We start from the raw sequence: 20622 nt of genomic DNA, 5'->3' as shown, positions 1-20622 counted from the left end.
GAGATGACCATGATGCTGGGGAAAATTGAAGGAAAAGGGAAGGGGGGCCAACCAAGGGCAAGATGGATGGGTGGTATCCTTGAAATGACTGGCTTGACCTTGAAGGAGCTGGCGGTGGTGTCGGCCGACAGGAAGCTCTGGCGTGGACTGGTCCATGAGGTCACAAAGAGTCGGAAGCGAATGAACAAATAAACAACAACAAAAACTGCTATCTCAAAGAGAGACACGATTTCCTCCTTCCATATTTACTGTTATTGCGTAAACACAGATACATAAAATTTCCTTCTATGGAATTCTGCCTTGGAAGCATAGACAGAATGCAATTGAACAATCTCCCAATTAGACCACAACATTCAGTTATGATGGATCTCATGCAGTGCCTAATGGAAGGGTCTTCTTCTTTGACATCCCACACCACATCATGTTTATCTCTGGACACCAACTAATTAGAATTTTGTTTCCCACTTCCTGCTCCTGTTAGCTATGTACACATTTATTTTACCTTGAAATAACAGCTGCCTCTTTGGAAATATCTCCTGCCTCCCCCACTTCCCTCTTTGAAAAGGCTAAAACAAATTATGGTCATCATGAAGAGAATCTTTCCTCAAGGAAACTGTTGCACAGTAAGACTTTAAAAGAGAAAAACAACCATCTAATGAATCAGAAACAGTGTTCTAATTTTATTCAAAGCATTAAGAGGATCCAGATGTTGATGTAAAGTAACCTCAGTGGATCAAGAGCTTGCAAGGAAAACTCATCCTGGAAAGTCAGAGGAAACAGGCAAGGAGGGTAACAGCTCATGATGTGTGTGACCAACACATCCTTTTAAGTATCAGTGGTAAAAGCTGTGGGACTGGAATCTCCTGTGTGAAAGGAAACCTTGAGCATGTCCATGCCAAATGAAATGAATGAGTGCCTTACATTTTGGGACTCTGTAGTGATTTCTTTATGACACGGATTTTAAACTGTGCATAGCATAATATGCCGACTTATTAAATTTCCTCCTCTTCTTTAACCGGAAGATGACACATGGCAGGCACCTAGAGCTGAAAATTGCATTAGGATTTGTATAAAATGAAAAAAATTATCTTTACTTTCTCACAATACAGAATGGGTAAGGATTTTTTTAGTAAAAGTTTCTCAACATTCACACGTTTCTTTATATCTGAAATAATAATTTTTGAAAGTTCAGGCCTGAATTTCTATGCATTCTATGCATTTAACCATGCTAATGCTGAATCAGAATTGTCATCTCTTTTTGGTGCAGTTCTTCAGTTTTAATGCATGCACGGTAGGCACGTACAACATGCTTTTTCCTATGTAAGAAACAGCTATTGAATTTGGCCTTGAAAATGAGGGAGTTCTATTTCAGTCAATTCGCTGACAATGCTGATCAAGGTAAAAATTGGGTTGAATCTGGAAAAGATTGGAATCCATTTGGTACTTTTATAAAGACAAATGGGGGATACGTGACAACTTTGGTTTTTGATAGATGCTAGAGAAATGTAATTAGTAGAAGTACAACTAAAAGTCACATAATGGATGTTTAACTATATATGAAATATAGCCTCTGATCAAGGGGAGAAGAAATAGTGTTATTCCTCCTTGCATGTATAATGTGCATATTATACACACAATGTATAATAGTGCAAAGAAGTTGTAATGTATGCCTTTAATGGAGGGCCAGGCTAGCACAGCGGGTTAAACCGCCAGCTATAGAAGATCCTGCCGACCAGAAGGTTGGCAGTTCAAGCCCGGATTGGAGTGAGCTCCCACCTTCAGCCAAGCTTCTGCTCACCTAGCGGTTCGAAAACAACAATGTAAGTAGATAAATAGGCACCGTTTTGGTGGAGAGGTAAAAGGCACTCTGAAAAACATGCCAGCAAAATCTGACCAGGAAGGCATCCATGGATGACAGGCTCTTTGGTGTGGAAAATGAAACAACAGTACCTTCCCATGGCCAAGTCAAGCATAGCCGGATGAAAAGAGGGAAACCTTGTCTCTGTTCATGTACTGTCTGTCTCTGTCAATCATATAACGGTAATGAATGTTTGCCATATATGTACCTGTAATCCGTTCTGAGTCCCCTCGGAGAGACAGAGTGGAATATAAATAAAGATTATTATTAGTAGTAGTAGTAATAGTAGTAGTAGTAAAGGTAAAGGTTTTCCCCTGACGTTAAGTCTAGTTGTGTCCAACTCTGGGAGTTGGTGCTCATCTCCATTTCTAAACCGAAGAGCTGGCGTTGTCCGTAGACACCTCCAAGGTCATGTGGCCGGCATGACTGCATGGAGCGCTGTTACCTATTGAGCAATTCACATTTACATGTTTTTGAACTGCTAGGTTGGCAGTTTTAAATGCTTGATTTTTTTGTTGATTTTTTAAAAACTGGATGCAGGACAAGATGAAACAAAGTCTCCATCTACACTAACTACTTAATGCTGTTCAAAGCAAACTTCCGACTATGGCAGCCAGATAACAAACCGGAGCTGATGATGCACAAATATCTATAACAATACAGAAAAATAATGTATGTGTATACACTCTTGTAACAATCCCAAGAAATGTAATACAATTCATGTTTCTCCACTCTATATTAAAGTAATTCTCTTCAAACTATATTGCATATAACAAAATTGCTTTCAGGATTTCATAAACAAAGGTACAATATCCATGTCATACTCTCACAAAGTATACCATATCAAAAGTAAATAACAGACAAAAAGAGACAACCAAGTCCATATTATTCCTGGAGTTGCGTAGAATCTTGGGCCAATGTCAATTGTAGTAAAAAATATTCAGTGTCCAAGATAACAGTTTCTATATTCAAAGGAATTCTTTGTTTGCTTCACAACGCCAAGAACTGGAACACAACAAGGTCTCCCGGGTTGTTCCCCTTATTTCGTTATCACTTCCTCGGGTGTTGTGTCTGTTTTAATTTTATTGTGCTTAGCACACTAGATAAAGGACAAACACAATAGATATATGAAACTCCCATATTAACACTACTAAGGAAAAGGGTTTTTTTAAAAAAGAAAATGATAAAAAACACGCTTCTCTACTTACATTCTTATTAGTAGCTCTGGCTCTGTTTTAAGTAGAGTTCTATAACAAGCAAATGAAAGATTTCTTGGATGCCTCTTAAGTAAGGTTACATGTTACAGAAAACAAGTGTTATCAATTCTATCGTTTAGCCCCTGAGGAGTTAATGTTTGTAGTTTGAAAATCCAAAAGGATTCTCTTTGCAGAAGTTTTTTCACATCTGCATTTGTTCTGGGTAATACTTTTTCTAAAGCACAAAATTTAAAGCTATGGTACGCATGGGCTTTTTCATTAAAATGTAAATACAATGAAGAGTCAGTAGATCCATTCCTTATGTGTGAACGATGTTCGTTTATCCTAGTTTTAAGGGGTCTGGTGGTTATTCCAATATATAACAGTAAACAAGGGCATTGTATAAGGTAAACAACATTATTAGTAGAACATGTTGTTAAATGTTGCAATGTGATATTAATTTTAAGTGTTGGATAGGAATATATTTTACCCTTAAGCGATTGCTGACAACAGTTGCAGTGGCCACAGCTAGTGTGACCCTTAGTGGTAAGTATATGGGATGTAGTAGGAGAGTTGTATTCTGAATGGATCATAAGTTCTCTTAAATTTCTGGATCTTTTATGAGCAATTATTGGTTTGTTTTGGCATCCAGGAATGTCTTGTAATAAATGCCAGTGTTTTGAAATAATCTTAGTGATTTTGGATGAATATTGTGTCAGAGTCAGGGGCCATATTATGCGATTATTGTGCTTCCTAGGACGTTCCTGTAGTAACTCACTTCTGTTGATGGAGTTAGCCTTACTCATGGCTGTGTTGAGTATCCTATTAGGGTATCCTCTCTCTCTGAGTTGTTTTTTCAGGATACCTGCCGTAGAATCAAAGTCCTCTTGAGTGCTAGAATTACGTTTTAATCTTAGGAACTGAGAGAATGGTAAATTAGATTTAAGAGAATTATGATGAAAACTGGAAAAAATGTAGGATTGAGTTCTTATCTGTTGGATCAATACACTACACAAACACATGAAATTTACAAACCACTACAGCCATACTGATATTAACTTTTTGGACATCATGGTTTTTAAAAATGGTCAGAAACTATTAGTTTGGTCCAGATCCGTCACTGGTGGGCATCACGGTGATCTGTGGGAGTCGAAGCGGTTGAAAGTACTGCAAATCCCATCATCTGTGGTCCATCATCCCCCCCAAATGGCACCAGGACATAGAATGGGTCATAGGGGTTATGTGTGCCAAGTTTGGTCTAGGTCCATCCTTCCTGGCGGTCAGAGTGGCTTGTGATAGTGGTGGCCAATCAGAAAGCTGGCACATACTCACATACATACAAACATTAACTTTTATTATATACTAGCTTGGGGACCCGGTGGTGCCCATGTTATTAGTAGACGGCATTGAGTTGTTTGGGGATGTGAGGAAATATCACTTAGGTTTGGCCCAGATCCGTCATCAGCTGGGTTCAGTGCTGTCTGTATAAGGGTGAACTACAACTCCCAGAGCCAAAGGTCAATCACCCCAAAACCCTGCCTGTGTGCACAGTTCGGCATGATAGGGCTGTGTGCCAAGTTTGGTCCAGATCCGAAGTTGGCTGGGTTCAGTGCTGACTATATAAGGGTGAACTACAACTCCCAGAGCCAAAGGAAAATGCCCTGAAAACCTGCCTGTATGGTCAGTTGGGCATGATGAGGCAGTGTGTCAAGTTTGGTCCAGATCTGAAGTTGGCTGCGTTCAGTGCTGACTATATAAGGGTGAACTACAACTCCCAGAGCCAAAGGACAATCACCCCAAAATCCTGCCTGTATGCTCAGTTGGACATGATGAGGCGGTGTGCCAAGTTTGGCCCAGATCCGAAGTTGGCTGGGTTCAGTGCTGTCTATATAAGGGTGAACTACAACTCCCACAGCCAAAGGACAATCACCCCGAAACCCTGCCTGTATGCTCAGTTGGGCATTATGAGGCAGTGTGGCAAGTTTGGTCCTGTTATCGACCGCGTTTTAGGGGATCGGGCCCTTAAGGAGAGACCCGACCCGGTCCGGAGGGAACGGACCTTGGCGAAGCCAAAAGGAGAATATAAGCCGCAATACAACCTGAAGCCGAAATGAAGAAGGTCCGCCAAAGTTGAAGGAAAATCCGCCAAGGAGTCTTTATTGAGCGATTCAGCTGAAAAGGATGCTAATAGCGATCATTCGATCTACTAGCGTAACATTTGTTTCAAATAAAGCCATATTTATACAATGTTTCGGTTTGACAGCCCTTTGAATTTCCCGCCCCGCTCCCCCGCCCATCTGATCGCGGATAGGCTGGGAGGCTGAACAAGGTGGGCTTTTGTTTCCCGCCTTGCTCTGCTGGCCCAATGGGGAGCCGCTTTTTGTCCCCACTCGGGCCAATCAGAGAGGAGGAGGCGGGAGCTATTGAAACAATGAAGTGACAGGACAGGAAATATCAGATTAATCCTTGCCCGGCCGATTTCTAAAGGAATTAATGGCACCCATCAAGGATGTCCGGGGTCCTGTCACATTCACAGATTTTAGATATGCCTTGGGGTGCCAGAGGGGAAGTGGTGATGGGTGTTGATGAGCCAAAATTGATAGGCTCCACAGGGCGCCCAGCGTCCTGGAATTTCCTGAGATATGACAATGTTTGCCCTGGGGGCTGAATCACCTTTTAGGACTATACTCCGAATTTGGTGACTCAAGCCTTATATTGTCCATGCCATCTGAATTAGATTGGGTTAAGCTGTAGCAGATTATCCCTTTGTTTTTTTGGGAAGGGGGACCTGGGTCATAGGGGCTAGGGTTCATGTTGGGGTCAAAATATTTCCCATTTGATTTCATGATTTGACAATTATATGAGATAAAAATGAAATAAAATAAAGTTGGAGCGTAAACCCAGCTAGGAAAAAACACATAATTTCCGGGGATCCCAAAGAGTACAAATACATATAGGCAGATAGACAGATTTCAAGGAAGTAAGGGGGAATCCATAGAGGGGGGTTACATTGCATAAGGGGGATCATGAATGATATAAACAATTGAAAACATTTGATAAGAACGAGGTTTACAACATCTGGGGAACCCAATATGGAAAGTCATAGAAGTGGAGTTCTAGCAGCATGATTTCACAATTCATGAAGTTAGCCCAACGATTAGAAGTTCATACAACAGTGGGTCATGAGGGTGTCCAGGTACATAGAATATGAAAATTCATGGATACATGAGGGAAAAGAGTTCATCTGTGATGGGAGGAATTCATAGAGATGGCATGGGGAAGGGGCACATGTGGGTTGTAGTCTTTGGAAGTATAAGATTTCATAAGTCCAGGGATAGGTCTGGGGAAGAGTGTTCTTCTCCTTCATAAAATTATGAAGGTATGAATGAAACGTGGAGGTCACCCGTTCGGGCACCCCCTGGCAGCTGCAGAGAGGGTGAGGGTCCTTGGAGAACTATGTCTCCCCAGCGGGAGAGCGATCCCCCCATCCCCAGTTCACAGAAAGGGGCTAGGGATCTCTTAAAACCATTCCGCGAGTCGCGGGGAGAGGAAAGTCCGGGATAAGGCTGGAGGAGGGCAGCCCGGCTTGAAAAGAGCAGTCGGTCCCGTTTGACAGTCAGCTGTTGAGGTGCCGAAAACTGGACCGATTTCGGTTCAGTTGGTGGTCTTCGAGTCAGGAGCCTTAGAAAGGGTTAGGACTAAAAGAGGAGCGTTCTAGGGGTAATTTTGATAGAGATATGAGCCAATTTATATCGTCCGCCGTATTAATCTATGGCGGAGAAGCCTCCGCTAGGGTTTTTAAAGATCAGACGGGTTAGTGAGAGAGAGAGAGATTGCATGCAAAGGAAGGAGTCAGAGAATGACACAAAATAACCAGATAGAGAGTGTTACTGTTAAGATAAATGCTACTTTTATTGGGGGGTTTGTTACATAGTTCAGGGAAGGGGAAAGTGAAGGAAAAAAAAAAGATCTTTTAATAATAGTCTGCTGCGGTCCCGCTCCGTTCCTTTGGTGGCTGATCTGCGGAACTCCCCGCTGCGATTTCAAATCAATTTGAAAGCCGGGGTGACGGTCATCAGTCCCGATTTGAAGTCAGCTGGGTTCAGTGCTGTCTGTATAAGGGTGAACTACAACTCCCAGAGCAAGAAGTGAGTGATGCTACTTGGTCCATCCTCCCCCAGTCTGCTCCAGGATGGAAAGGGTTTCATGGGGGTTCTGTGGATTTAGATATAGATATAGATATATAGATAGATATAGATATACAACTTTATTTTTATAATATATTAAACTTTATTTTTGTAGCTGTGGTGGTGCAATGAGTTAAACCCTTGTGCCAGTTGAACTGCTGATCTGAAAGTTGGGTTGCTGACCTGAAGGTTGCCGGTTTGAATCTGCAAGATGGGGTGAGCTCCCATCTGTCAGCTCTGGCTTATGGAGACACGAGAAAAGCTTCACCGCAGGATGGTAACACATCCGGGCATCCTGTGGGCAACATCACTGTAGACGGCCAATTCTCTCACACCAGAAGTGACTTGCAGTATGTTCTCAAATCGTTTCTGACACACACAAAAAATTAACCTGCCCTCTCTCCCCATGAGGACCAATAGATCCATAGCATCTTTTTTGCCTTTGAATTAAGTTCTTTAAATTATTGGCTTGTCATTATATCTGAACCCAAAACTTGCTTTGTGTTTGGCTTGCTGGCCAGTTCCATACTCCAGATCAGCGGCTGACAAAAGAGATGAGAGAGAAACAGAAAGGAAGGGTGGGGATGACAAATTGTGGCAGTGTTTTCCACATCACTGCGAACAATGTACATTTTATCTATTAATACATAACCAATATTCCTTTTTTATTTTGGACTATTGGACTTACAGCTTTCTAGATGTCAACTAAAGGGCTTCTTATCATGCATACATTATTCCCTTTGTTTGTGGTATCTTGTCCTTATTTGCTGAGATAATCTGTCAAAGCTAGGGGGTTCTTGTTTCAATTTAAGAGATGATGCACTTAATGATAGTGCCTACTCAAAACCAGAGTGACCTTGGCTGCCTGAGTTTTATGAGCAATGCATACAGCTTTTACGTGGAGAACTGGCTCAAACCAGTCAGTTAGAAAGGGCCATGGATTAGGAAAGCATTTGTTTGAATTTATTTTGAGGAACATGTTACTTCATGCTGCAAAATTTGGTGATTTGTTCATTTCTGAAATAAATTTTATAGAATTGAGAAGTTCTTCCGTATGTACAGACTAGGTTTCGGGGTGAGTCTCCTGCAGAGAAATATAGGGTCACTTTGCATTGCATTGGGAAAAGAAGAAAAATCTTTAAAAATAGGGAACAAAAGGCATACTGTTGGTCCTCAGTATTCATGGATTCTGTAGGCATGGATTGAACTATCTACACCTTGAAGATATATCCCACCCCATAAAAACCAACCTTTGCTATTTTAAGTGGCAACATTTTACTATAATAGAACCTGAGCACCTATGGATTATTTGTATCCATGGGGGGTCCTGGAACCAAACACCAAATAATACCAAGGACCCACTGTACTAACATGCATATATAGAAATAATTACTGTATTGTTGGTCTATGTTGGGTCTTTGATGGCTAATATTGTATTTGTATTTATTGTTTCATCATGCATTGAATGCTTGCCTTCTTATTGTTGGAATCTATCCTGAGTTCTTTCAGGGAGATAGGGTAGAATATAAATAAGGTTGTTATTACTATTATTGTTATTACTGTATAGAAATTCAATATTGTTCACCATAATGGGAGAACCCACTCCCCGAGCCCTAGGGGAGTGTCGGCATATAAGTTTGACGAATAAAATAAATAAATAAATAAATAAATAAATAAAATGGTTGCTTAATCAGTCTGCTCTTCAGGGTTTAAATCCAACTGCTAGAAGAAAGAAGAAAATGGATTCATTGCTTCAATGGACATTGCAAGAAATCTTATTCAGTAATTTATTCAATATAACTGCATTTAGGCTCAAGTACTTATAGCTGTTGTGAAACTTCAAGGTCCCTGATCTCCATTCTTATGATCGGACTAAGACTAGACAGTCCTTCAGGGGAAGACAACTGCAAATAGAGGGGAAAAATAGATGGGAATTCTCAGCTCACAACTTTATCTGGACCATTGATATATTCTGAGCTAAGAAATTAGAATAATAAGGCTGCACTGACTTCTGTGGATTTTCTGGGTACTTCATAGCATAGCCATGTTCCTTGAGTTCAGATCTGGACCTGAAGATGGACTATTGGCTTTATGGCATGAACAGGGCTGGCCCTAGATAATTTTCAAGTCTAAGTAAACAGTATTTTGGTGCCCCCCCAAACCAATCACTGAAAAATAAAAGGTAGAAAGTAGAGGTGAATAGAATAAATATATGTGTGTGTGTGTGTAACACACACACACACACACACACACACAGACAACTGCTTATGTGTTTGTGTGTGTGTGTATCTTATATATACATACACATACATACAATGTGGAGAATATGTGGCAAGGTAGATAGATAGGTAGGGAGCCATGGCAGAGGAACCTTCCTGGGATCAAGGCCTAATGATAATAATAATAATAATCCCCCCCTGTAGATGCCACCTTGTCGTGGTGGTGGTGGTGGTGGTGGGGGGAGGGGTTAACTGCTCCAATGATGACTGAGAGCTGTGCTGGCAGTAGTGTAACTACCAGCAGGTCCAACCAAGCCAGAGAGGTCTCAGCTGAGGAATAGAACTAAGAGCACCTAACCCATTAACATTATGGAGAATCAAACCAAAACAAAGTCTATACTGGCTCGGTCATCACCCAGGATAAAAAGGACCGCGGTGGATGCTGCTGATTCTGAACATCCATCGACAAATGGGCTACAGAATCAAAATACAAATGAACAGTCACAGAAGCAGCAGAAATACACAATGCCAGGAAACCGCACAGTTATGAAATGCTATTACAATTCAGAACCTCAAAAGCATGGCTACCAAAAAATGATGCACCAGCTGTGGAAACAAGAGTATCCTGACTCACAGATAACAGAACCCCGACTGACTGACCAACGAAGATTCATAATCAGAAACAAAGTGTTCAGTGAAGTTGAACTCGAAGAAATCCAGAAAATCTGCAAAGCAAATTACCATCAGACCATAGCACAGACAGCAGCAGAGACTCCAGCAACACTTGAAATGGTGGAACAGATTGAACCAGAAGAAAGCTTTTGCAAGAATTTGAAGAACCAGCACTTGAAACATCTGTTGAACCACCAGGAACCTTGACAGCAAGACAACAAAAGCTCAAGGATAAGATCATGGCTCATGCTGCAGCAAATGCAATAAAAAGTGGCTCCCAACTCTAAAAACAGTGCCCAAGAGACACCTCTCATGAAAGATGTGAATACAGTCCACTGTCCAAATAACATCAATTGAACAAACAAGCCAGTATGCCTACAGTGCAGCAGTGATAGTAACAGAAGAGCTTGGGCTCCTACAACCAAGGCAGTCCCAAAGAAAATCGACTGGAAAACCAAAGTGGAAGGTCAGGCTAGAGTTGAAACTCAGATCAAGAAACTCAGATCAGATGCAAGTAGCCTGAAAAATATGAAAGAGAAGAAACTGAAGAATGACAAAATCAAGCAATACCTGATCCAAAAGTACTGGCTGAACACCAGAAAAATTGAAAAAGCTTTGGAAATCGTGAAAGAACAAATTACAGCAACAGCCAGAAAAATTGAAAAATATGAAGCCAGAATCATCCAGTACAGACAAAATCAACTGTTTCAATCAGACCAAAGACGGTTCTACCAGAGTCTGAACCAAACAACAGACACAGTAACCATAAAGCCAGAGAAAACTGCTTGGTGGGAGCCTGGGCACCTGGATGCGCCTCAACTGCGCCCCTTAGAGGATTGCGCCTTCCGCAAATGTGTAGTTTGCGTATCGCTTGAGCCGCCCCTGAGCATGAAGCATGGGCATGTAAGGATAGCAGCAACCTATCAATATGATGACCTCTTCCAAAGTCATGCTACTACAACATTTTGCAGATCCCTGGCCCTGCAGCTATGCTTCCGGGTAGCAGCAGAACTCCACCCTCCTACAGTTCCATTACTCTGGAGTGATGATGATGATGATGATTATTATTATTATTATAGTAAAAATAATAACTTCACAATGTCAGTGGTCAGATTTAAAATGTTATTTAATTTGACCAATTAAGCAAAGGGCAGCGCAGGACAATTCTGTCTCTGCTATCATTTCTGTACAGGTATGCTGTCACAGAAGAGGACTGAGAGATCATTGCATGGGTAAATTGCAGACTGTGATGTGATCAGGGGCTACTGACTATCAATAGCATGGAATGGATTTGTCTCAGAGATGTGGCAGGTCGGCAATGGGTTGTGGATAGTATTGTGTGATAGAAGCCATCACTATAGGGAATGGTCCTGCTTCTGCCTGACACCTAAGTGTGATAAAGTCAGATACCTATAAACACTGGCTGGAAAAAAAGGAAATCGAATCCAAGAACATTCAAAAGATCAGAAGTTTCCGTGGCCTAAGCAGCTAATGAAGAAGACATTGTTAAGAACCTTGGACGTGTGAATGGAAATTAGTCTTTTAGCAGAGGCATGTAGACTGCAGTTCTGACTGCCTCATCACACTCTGATGAGACATAAGGTCAAGTGACCAGTCATTTCTATCTCAATCAGGTGGAAATTGCTGCGTCATGATTGTCACCAAAGCTTGACAAACATTCTGCTGACCCTGACAGGGCAATCTTCTGACTGTCAGGTAATCTGCTCCGTAGCTGAATAGCGTGAGTAAAGAGTCAAACGTGAAATGATTATTGGAGGAACTGCTTAAGTATACAAATGGCAGATTTCCATCAAGAAATTCCAAAGTGCTTTGAAATATACCATTGACGCAAGTCCCTGAATAAGCATATGTATCTATTTGTCTTTATTAATTGACATTTTTCTTAGTCGTTGATAAACACCAGCTAGAAAGAAAGGCACTGGCGGAGCTGGTTCAATTGGTGCTGTGCATTTGAATGAAATCGCTGTTTGTTTTGTTTAGTTTCATTCGTTTCGGCTCATTTTCACTTTTGCCTCCGCTTACGAAAACTTTCCAAATGGGATTTTTGTTTCGCATCCGAAAAAAACCAAAATTTTCGGACTGAAAGTTTAAATAGAGAACGAAGCCCAAAAATGTCATTGTTTTCAAAAATATATGTAATCTATAACAAATAATATCAACCTATTGTATTTGTTCTCTATACAGCCCAAAGGAGAGGGAGGACTAAGCCACAGGCAATGCAGAGATAGGGAGAAATAAAAGAGTAGTTTTTCTAAGGGCCAGTTATATAGAGAGAGACAGGTTTGATTTCTAAAGGAAAGCCCAACAATTTCTTTCCTTTGAAAAATATTTTTTTTAAAAAAAAAATCAATAAGGGGGGGGGGGGGGGGAGAAGGGGGTTTTACAATAAGAATAAAGGAGAAAATGCCCCACATGCACTCCCCAGCCAACCCCACCCCTAACTCTTCAAAAATCCTAGCCCCTTCCCTTCAAAGAAAAAAAATTAAAAATATGCCAAGCAGCCAGGCAAAAAAATAAAACCCAAATCTTTGCCCAGGTCTCAGTGCCTTCACCAGCAAGGCAAGGAAGCAGCAAGGCCAGGCAAAAGACAAGGCAACCAGCAAGCCAAGCCAAGAGGAGAGAGAGAGAGAGCAAGCCAGCCAGCCCACCAGCACCCAGCAACAGCAAAGGACACGACCTCAATGGCCGCTTTAGGGGCAGTCCCCCCCCCCCCCAATATACCCTCCCTGTCCAGTCCACATCACTGTTTCCTTGGCCTCCAATTGACCAAGGATCACCTCCTCCCACCACCTTCTCTGACGCAGGAGGAAAAAGTTTGCAGGAGTGGATGCCACATGGCCTGAAAACGAAAGCAAAGCATGATGTTTGTGCAGCTTTCTCTTTTGTGTCGCCTTTTGTTTCATCTGAAAATGGTGTCCTTCGTTTCATGCATCCAAATGGACTGTACGAAATGAATACACAAATGAAACAGATGAAACAAATACCACACACAACACTAGTACATGAACAAAATAATCAGACTAGGGAAGATTCTGATTCATACATTAAAGAGTACTTTTTTAGGCTTGGTCTATAATAATAATAATAATAATAATAATAATAATAATAATAATAATAATAATAATAATAATAATCCCCCCCCACCACGTCAAGGTGGCACCTGCGGGGGGGAATATTATTATTATTATTATTATTATTATTATTATAGACCAAGCCTAAAAAAAAAAAAGTACTCTTTAATGTATGAAACAGACTATAAACAGAGGCACAACTGTGTGGCCCAAATGATCCATTGGAACTTATGCCTCAAGTACCAGCTGCCAGCAGCAAAGAACTGGTGGGATCACAAACCAGCAAAGGTCGTGGAAAATGAACACGCAAAGATACTGTGGGACTTCCGAATCCAGACTGACAAAGTTCTGGAACACAACACACCAGACATCACAGTTGTGGAAAAGAACAAGGTTTGGATAATTGATGTTGCCATCCCAGGTGACAGTCGCATTGATGAAAAACAACAGGAAAAACTCAGCCGCTATCAGGACCTCAAGATGGAACTTCAAAGACTGGCAGAAACCAGGGCAGGTGGTCCCGGTGGTGATGGGCACACTGGGTGCCGTGCCAAAACATCTCAGCCGGCATTTGGAAACAATAGACATCGACAAAATTACGATCTGCCAACTGCAAAAGGCCACCCTGCTGGGATCTGCACGCATCATCCGAAAATACATCACACAGTCCTAGACACTTGGGAAGTGTTTGACTTGTGGTTTTGTGAAACGAAATCCAGCATATTTATCTTGTTTGCTGTGTCATACAACGTCGTTGTGTCAATAATAATAATAATTTTATTTTTATACCCCGCCCCATCTCTCCAAAGGGACTCAGGGCGGCTGACATGGGGCCAAGCCCGGACATCAACAATATAAAAACAGAGCAATAAAACAAATCAATCAACAATAAAAACAAGTCATAAAAAAATCACATACAAAAAATATAATGATAAAATTTTGGGTTGGATCCAAAGAAACTGGGCCGAAAGTTCAAGTTGTGTCGGTATCATCAGGGAGAGGTGGTTACCCAAGTTGTCATAGCCATTAAAGTGCTGGGGAAGGCATACCCAAGGGACTATTGCTGGATAGGCAACAGGTTGATCCTACTATGGAGATCAGTCGCCAAAGGCCTGTTGGAAGAGCCAAGTTTTCAGGCTCTTCCGAAAGGTGAGGAGAGTAGGGGCCTGCCTGATCTCCCTGGGGAGCGAGTTCCAGAGCCGGGGGGCCACGACGGAGAAGGCCCTCTCCCTCGTCCCCACCAACTGCAACTGCGAGGGTGGTGGGAGCAAGAGGAGGGCCTCCCCCAACGAGCGAAGAGATCGTGCAGGTTCATAGGGGGAAATGCAATTACGAAGGTAGGTGGGTCCCAAACCGTTTAGGGCTTTGTAGGTGATGACCTGCACCTTTAATTGGGCTCAGAAAATAAACGGCAGCCAATGGAGCTCCTTAAATAGGGGAATTGAACGCGCCCTGTAATTTGCTCCAGTTAGAAACCTGGCTGCTGAGCGTTGTACTAGTTGCAGTTTCCGGGCCGTCTTCAAAGGCAGCCCCACATAGAGCGCATTGCAATAATCCAGTCTAGAGGTAACTAAGGCATGGACCACCATGGTCAGATCTGACTTCTCGAGGTACGGTCGCAGCTGGCACACAAGTTTTAATTGTGCAAAGGCCCTCCCAGCCACAGCCGACACCTGGGCATCAAGTGTCAGCGCCAAGTCCAGGAGGACCCCCAAGCGGACCTGCGCCTTCAGGGGGAGTGCGACCCCGTCAAGCACAGGTTGCCACCCTATGCCCCGATCAGACGTACAACTGACCTGGAGGACCTCTGTCTTGTCAGGATTAAGTCTCAGCTTGTTCGCCCTCATCCAGACCAACACAGCAGCCAGACACTGGTTCAGTATCCGAGGGGCTTCCTTGGATTTAGGTGGAAAAGAGTAGTAGAGTTGGGTGTCATCTATGTAGAGATGGCACCGAACTCCAAAACTCCGGATGACCTCACCCAACGGTTTCATGTAGATATTAAAAAGCATGGGGGACAAAATACAGTAGAGTCTCACTTATCCAACATAAACGGGCCGGCAGAACGTTGGATAAGCGAATATGTTGGATAATAAGGAGAAATTAAGGAAACGCATATTAAACATCAAATTAAGTTATGATTTTACAAATTAAGCACCAAAACATCATGTTAGACAACAAATTTGACAGAAAAGGTAGTTCAATACACTGTAATGCTATGTAGTAATTACTATATTTACGAATTTAGCACAAAAATATCACGATGTATTGAAAACATTGACTACAAAAATGCGTTGGATAATCCAGAATGTTGGATAAGCGAGTGTTGGATAAGTGAGACTCTACTGTAGAACCTTGCGGGACCCCACAGGTCAATGGCTAGGGGTCCGAGCAGGAGTCCCCCAGCTTCATCAACTGAGAGCGACCCTCCAGGAAGGACTGGAGCCACTGCAAAGCAGTACCCCAAAGGTCCACCCCAGAGAGCCGTCCCAGAAAGATACCATGGTTGATGGTATCGAAAGCCGCTGAGATGCCCAAGAGAGCCAGCAGGGTCACACTCCCCCTGTCCAATTCTCTGCGGAGGTCATCCACCAAGGTGACCAAAGCCTTGATGTTTATGTTGAATGTTTTTATATTGTGGAATGATATTTTAAATTGTAAGTCGCTCAGAGCACTCTGGTGGAGAGCGACTAATTAAGAAATAAAGTGAAGTGAAGTGAAGTGAAGTGAAGTGAAGTGAAGTGAAGTGAAAGCCGTTTCGGTACTGTACCCAGGTCTGAAGCCAGACTGCGATTGGTCCAGAAAATTTGTATCTTCCAAGAATCCCTTATTGTGTGTGGTAAGTACATAACAACAACTTCAGGAAATAAACAACAAAGAAAAGAAGGTGTTCAAACTGCTCAGGCAATGAAATTAGTGGCTCACTGTTACCCTGCATGACTTTGCAGCCCTAGAAATTGGCTTCCTTGTAAGTTACAAATTGGTCCTTATGTCCAACATAGACACTTCTTGCTAATACAGCAAGTACTACCTAGGAAGTGATGCAGTTCAATCTTATCCTTAACAAAGAGCAGCATTTCTTTTGAACATGTAGGAAGGCAAGGCTTTGTGTCGAAGCAGGCACAGAACTCCAGAGTTGACAAGTATTCAAAGGGTCATCTAATCCAATCTTTGGCATTCAGGAATACAAAAGCTCAAGAACTCATGGGAAATAACCATCCAACCTCTGTTTAACAAAGAAGAATCCTCCAAGACAAGCTATTCCACTGAGAACAGCTCTTAAGAGTAAAATAGTCCTTTATTATATTTTGGTGGGATTCCTTCTGAATTGAATCACTGGTTCGCAGCTTTGTAGTCTCTGGAGCAGCAGAAAACAGTCATGCTCTACCTTCTACATGACATACCTTCAGGTATTTTAAAAGAGTCTTCATGCTACCTCTCAATCTTTTCTTCTCTAAGCTAAATATTAGGCTTGTGTAATCCAGGTAAATTGTGATCCATTTCGCTGTCCCAGATTTTGGTCGGGGTCCCGATCCATTTTTTGGAAGCCTCCTGGATTTGGGAGGACAGAAATCTGTTTTCAATCATATATTATTATTTTTCTATCCAGCCCATTATGCAGGGGGTATTTACCAGGCCCCCTTCCTGTCATTTTGGGTATTATTTGTCCTTATATCCTTAATGTCGGGTTTAATGTTAGAGGAGACAGGCAAATGTGGCGCTCTCTCCCTCCCTGCACAGCACACTTCCAAGGCTTTAAGGAGGCTTAAATCCCCACTTTGCAGGGCTGGGAAGGAAGAGTGATCTATCCTATGCTGGGTGCAGAGGACATGAGCAGGGGGGATTCACAAGACCGCTATTTTATTTATAGGGAGTTATATGTTAACATTAATTTATATTTCTTATTTGCTGCATCCAATTAACTATTCAGGTTTCTTTTGCTGCCACCATTTAATTACACCTCAGCCATCTCTTTGTTAGGATTTTAAACTGACAGGCCACCTTTTTGATAGGAAGACACACAAACTCTTTAGGTGAAGTAAAACAAGAATATGATGTTTATTTGTATTTGAACAGTAAAGATGCATAATAGTTTCAGTAACAATAACAGGATGGCTGCTTAAATAGAGATAGGTATCTTAACTTGACTTCTTTAAAGGAATAGACAGTTTTCACAGAGGCACTGTTCTCAGCTCTCTATTCCCCTAGAGGCTATTCTACTATTTAGCACTTCCTCTACAAAGGCTAAACTACTTTACTAACTCTCTTCCTCAAAGAGGCTTCACAAGAACACAGTTCCCAACTTTAGCTGACACTAACTATTCATTGACTCCAAAAACCTAACTGATGCTGTCTCCCAATTCTGACTAACTATGTAACTCCTGACTGACTGACTGACGGCCAACCAACTCCACAAAACCTCTGTCTGCATAGCTCTAACACTCTCCTAGCTCCTCCCCTCTCCAGTTGCTAGGCAACACCCTCCATTTTCCAACATCCAATCAGGCTCGCTCTTCCTGAGATGAAGCTCCCTGTGGCTCTTTCCCCTTGCTTTACCAAGCTCACCAGCAAGGCCTGAAAATGGCCATACATTAGACCTGCCAGGCAGGCCACTCACCGACTCTGTAAGGTAGGCAAGATCCATTACACTGGGCTTCCTAAAATAAGCCTTTTTTTCCTTCTTGATTTGCAGTTCCGGGAGTGTTGCCTTGAGAGGGACATGGGTTTAAAAGGAGAATTTTCAAAGATACTTGTAATGACTACAAGTCCCATATATTTTGATTGACCTAACTTGCAAAAGGCCTATGTTTGAGAAAGGCCTGTCCTTGAGAGAAAATGCTGATGTTTGGGAAAAGAGTTGTTCCAGAGAAAAGAAGTTACTTTCAAATAATAATACATCAAGTCAGAACTGGTTACCCACTACTCCCTAGGATTCTCATACAGTTTTGAACCTATACTTGTAACAAGGAAAAGATAAGGAGGTACTGAGATCAGGGTCAATAACATGACATTGTCTAAAGAGTCACATGTTGTTACAGCATAGAAAACCAATGGAATTGCATGATGGTTAAGATGCTTATGATGTAGTCAACATTAGATGAATGGGGTAAATGATCTTTGTAAGCCAATAAGGATATGCTTACTATTTTCTAAATGGAGGGCTGCACAAACACAGCAAGGACCAAGTACCGAGAGCACAATAATCCCAAATAAACTGCTCGGGGGAAGGTCACAGGGGCTTACATGTCTTTACACTAATGCACAGAGCATGGGAAATAAGCAAGATGAACTCCAACTTTTAGCACAGCACCACACATACGACGTCATAGGCATCACTGAAACCTGGTGGGATGACTCCCATCACTGGAATGTAGCCATTGAAGGCTATAACCTCTTTCACAGAAATAGAACAAAGGGGAGAGGAGGGGGAGTAGCTTTATATGTCAAAAACAGTTACGTTGCAGAAGAAATACAAGACTGTAATCCGGGAAACCAGCTTGAAAGCATCTGGATAAGAATCAAGGGAACTGGGACTCAAAAAGACCTCATCGTGGGTGTCTACTACAGACCTCTGAACCAGGATAAAGAACGTGATGAAGCCTTCTGTCAGCAGCTGACCAAACAGGCACAAAGAAGAGATATAGTAGTCATGGGTGACTTCAACTATCCTGATATCTGCTGGAAAACAAACTCGGCCAAGAGCACAAAGTCCAACAAATTCCTCACTTGCCTTGCAAACAATTTTATGGTCCAGAAGCTAGAAGAGGCAACAAGGGGAATCTTAACAAATGTGGAAGACCTGATCAATACAGTAGAAGTCGTTGAATCCTTAGGGGCAAGTGACCATGTGCTCCTGCAGTCTGCCAAACAAAGGAAGGCTGAAACTAAGACAAGTCAAACATGCATTCTGGACTTTAAGAGAGCTGACTTCCAAAAAATGAAGGAAATACTGAGCGGCATTCCATGGACACCACTATTAAAAGACAAGGGAGTTAAGGATGGATGGGAGTTTTTTAAAAGTGAAATACTCAAGGCGCAAATGCAAACAGTGCCAACAAAGAAAAAAATATGAGAAGTGCAAAGAAGCCAGAATGGATGTCCACAGAACTTCTAACTGGGCTAAGACTCAAGGAGAAATCAAACGTATAGCCAACGGGAAAATGTTCGCAAGGCTAAAGCGCAAAATGAGCTCAGGCTTGCCAGGGACATTAAAAACAACAAAAAAGGCTTTTTTGCTTACGTTGGTAGAAAAAGGAAGAACAAGGAGGCGATAGGGCCTCTGCAAGGAGAAGATGGGGTGATGGCGACAGGGGACAGGGAAAGGGCAGAACTGCTTAATGCCTTCTTTGCCTCGGTCCTCTCACAAAAAGAAAGCCATCTTCAAGCTCAGCAACATGAAATGGACAAAGGATTCGGGGAAATCCAACCCCAAATAGTGAAACAAGTTGTCCAGGAATACCTGGCCACTCTAAACGAATGCAAGTCCCCAGGGCCAGATCAGCTACATCCAAGAGTATTGAAGGATCTAGCTGAGGTTATTTCAGAACCACTGACAATTATCTTCGAGAGTTCTTGGAGAACAGGAGAAGTCCCAGAAGATTGGAGGAGGGCAAATGTGATCCCTATCTGCAAGAAGGGAAAAAAGAACAACCTAAACAATTACCATCCGGTCAGCCTCACATCGATACCAGCCAAGATTCTGGAAAAGAACATTAAGGAAGTGGTCTGCAAACACTTAGAAACAAATGCAGTCATTGCTAATAGTCAACACAGATTTACCAAAAACAAGTCATGCCAGACTAATCTGATCTCTTTTTTCGATAGAGTTATGAGTTGGGTCGATACAGGGAATGCCGTGGATGTAGCGTACCTAGATTTCAGTAAGGCCTTCGACAAAGTCCCCCACGACCTTCTGGCAAACAAACTAGTAAAATGTGGGCTAGACAAAACTATGGTTAGGTGGATCTGTAATTGGCTAAGCAAATGAACCCAAAGGGTGCTCACCAATGCGTCGTCTTCATCTTGGAAAGAAGTCACGAGTGGAGTGCCGCAGGGTTCTGTCCTGGGCCTGGTTCTGTTTAACATCTTTATTAACGACTTAGACAAAGGGTTAGAAGGCACGATCATCAAGTTTGCAGATGACACCAAACTGGGAGGGATAGCTAACACTCCAGAAGACAGGAGCAGAATTCAAAACGATCTTGACAGACTAGAGAGATGGGCCGAAGCTAACAAAATGAAGTTCAACAGGGATAAATGCAAGATACTTCATTTCAGCAGAAAAAATGGAATGCAAAGATACAGAATGGGGGACGCCTAGCTAGACAGCAGGACATGTGAAAAAGATCTTGGAGTTCTTGTGGACAACAAATTAAATATGAGCCAGCAATGTGATGC

At 42.2% G+C, this 20622-nt stretch overlaps 1 protein-coding gene across 2 annotated transcripts in view; it reads left to right on the top strand.

Moving 5' to 3' along the window:
* LOC134298627 (uncharacterized) overlaps positions 1-20622 on the top strand; it is a 121400-nt gene that overhangs the window by 68387 nt on the left and 32391 nt on the right. The window contains exon 1 of one of the 2 annotated variants that reach the window (XR_010005724.1): positions 13423-17854. The exons of the other annotated variant lie outside the window; for it this stretch is intronic. The gene's annotated coding sequence lies outside the window, so the exon portion shown is untranslated. Of the gene's footprint in view, positions 1-13422; positions 17855-20622 lie in introns of those variants that run through there. 2 annotated transcript variants of the gene reach the window in all.

The sequence above is a fragment of the Anolis carolinensis genome, chromosome 4 (genome assembly GCF_035594765.1).
Source record: "Anolis carolinensis isolate JA03-04 chromosome 4, rAnoCar3.1.pri, whole genome shotgun sequence".
Classification (NCBI taxonomy): Eukaryota; Metazoa; Chordata; class Lepidosauria; order Squamata; family Dactyloidae; genus Anolis; species Anolis carolinensis.
The sequence above is the reverse complement of the archived record's forward strand: the minus strand, read 5'-3'. Positions and strand labels throughout refer to the sequence as shown.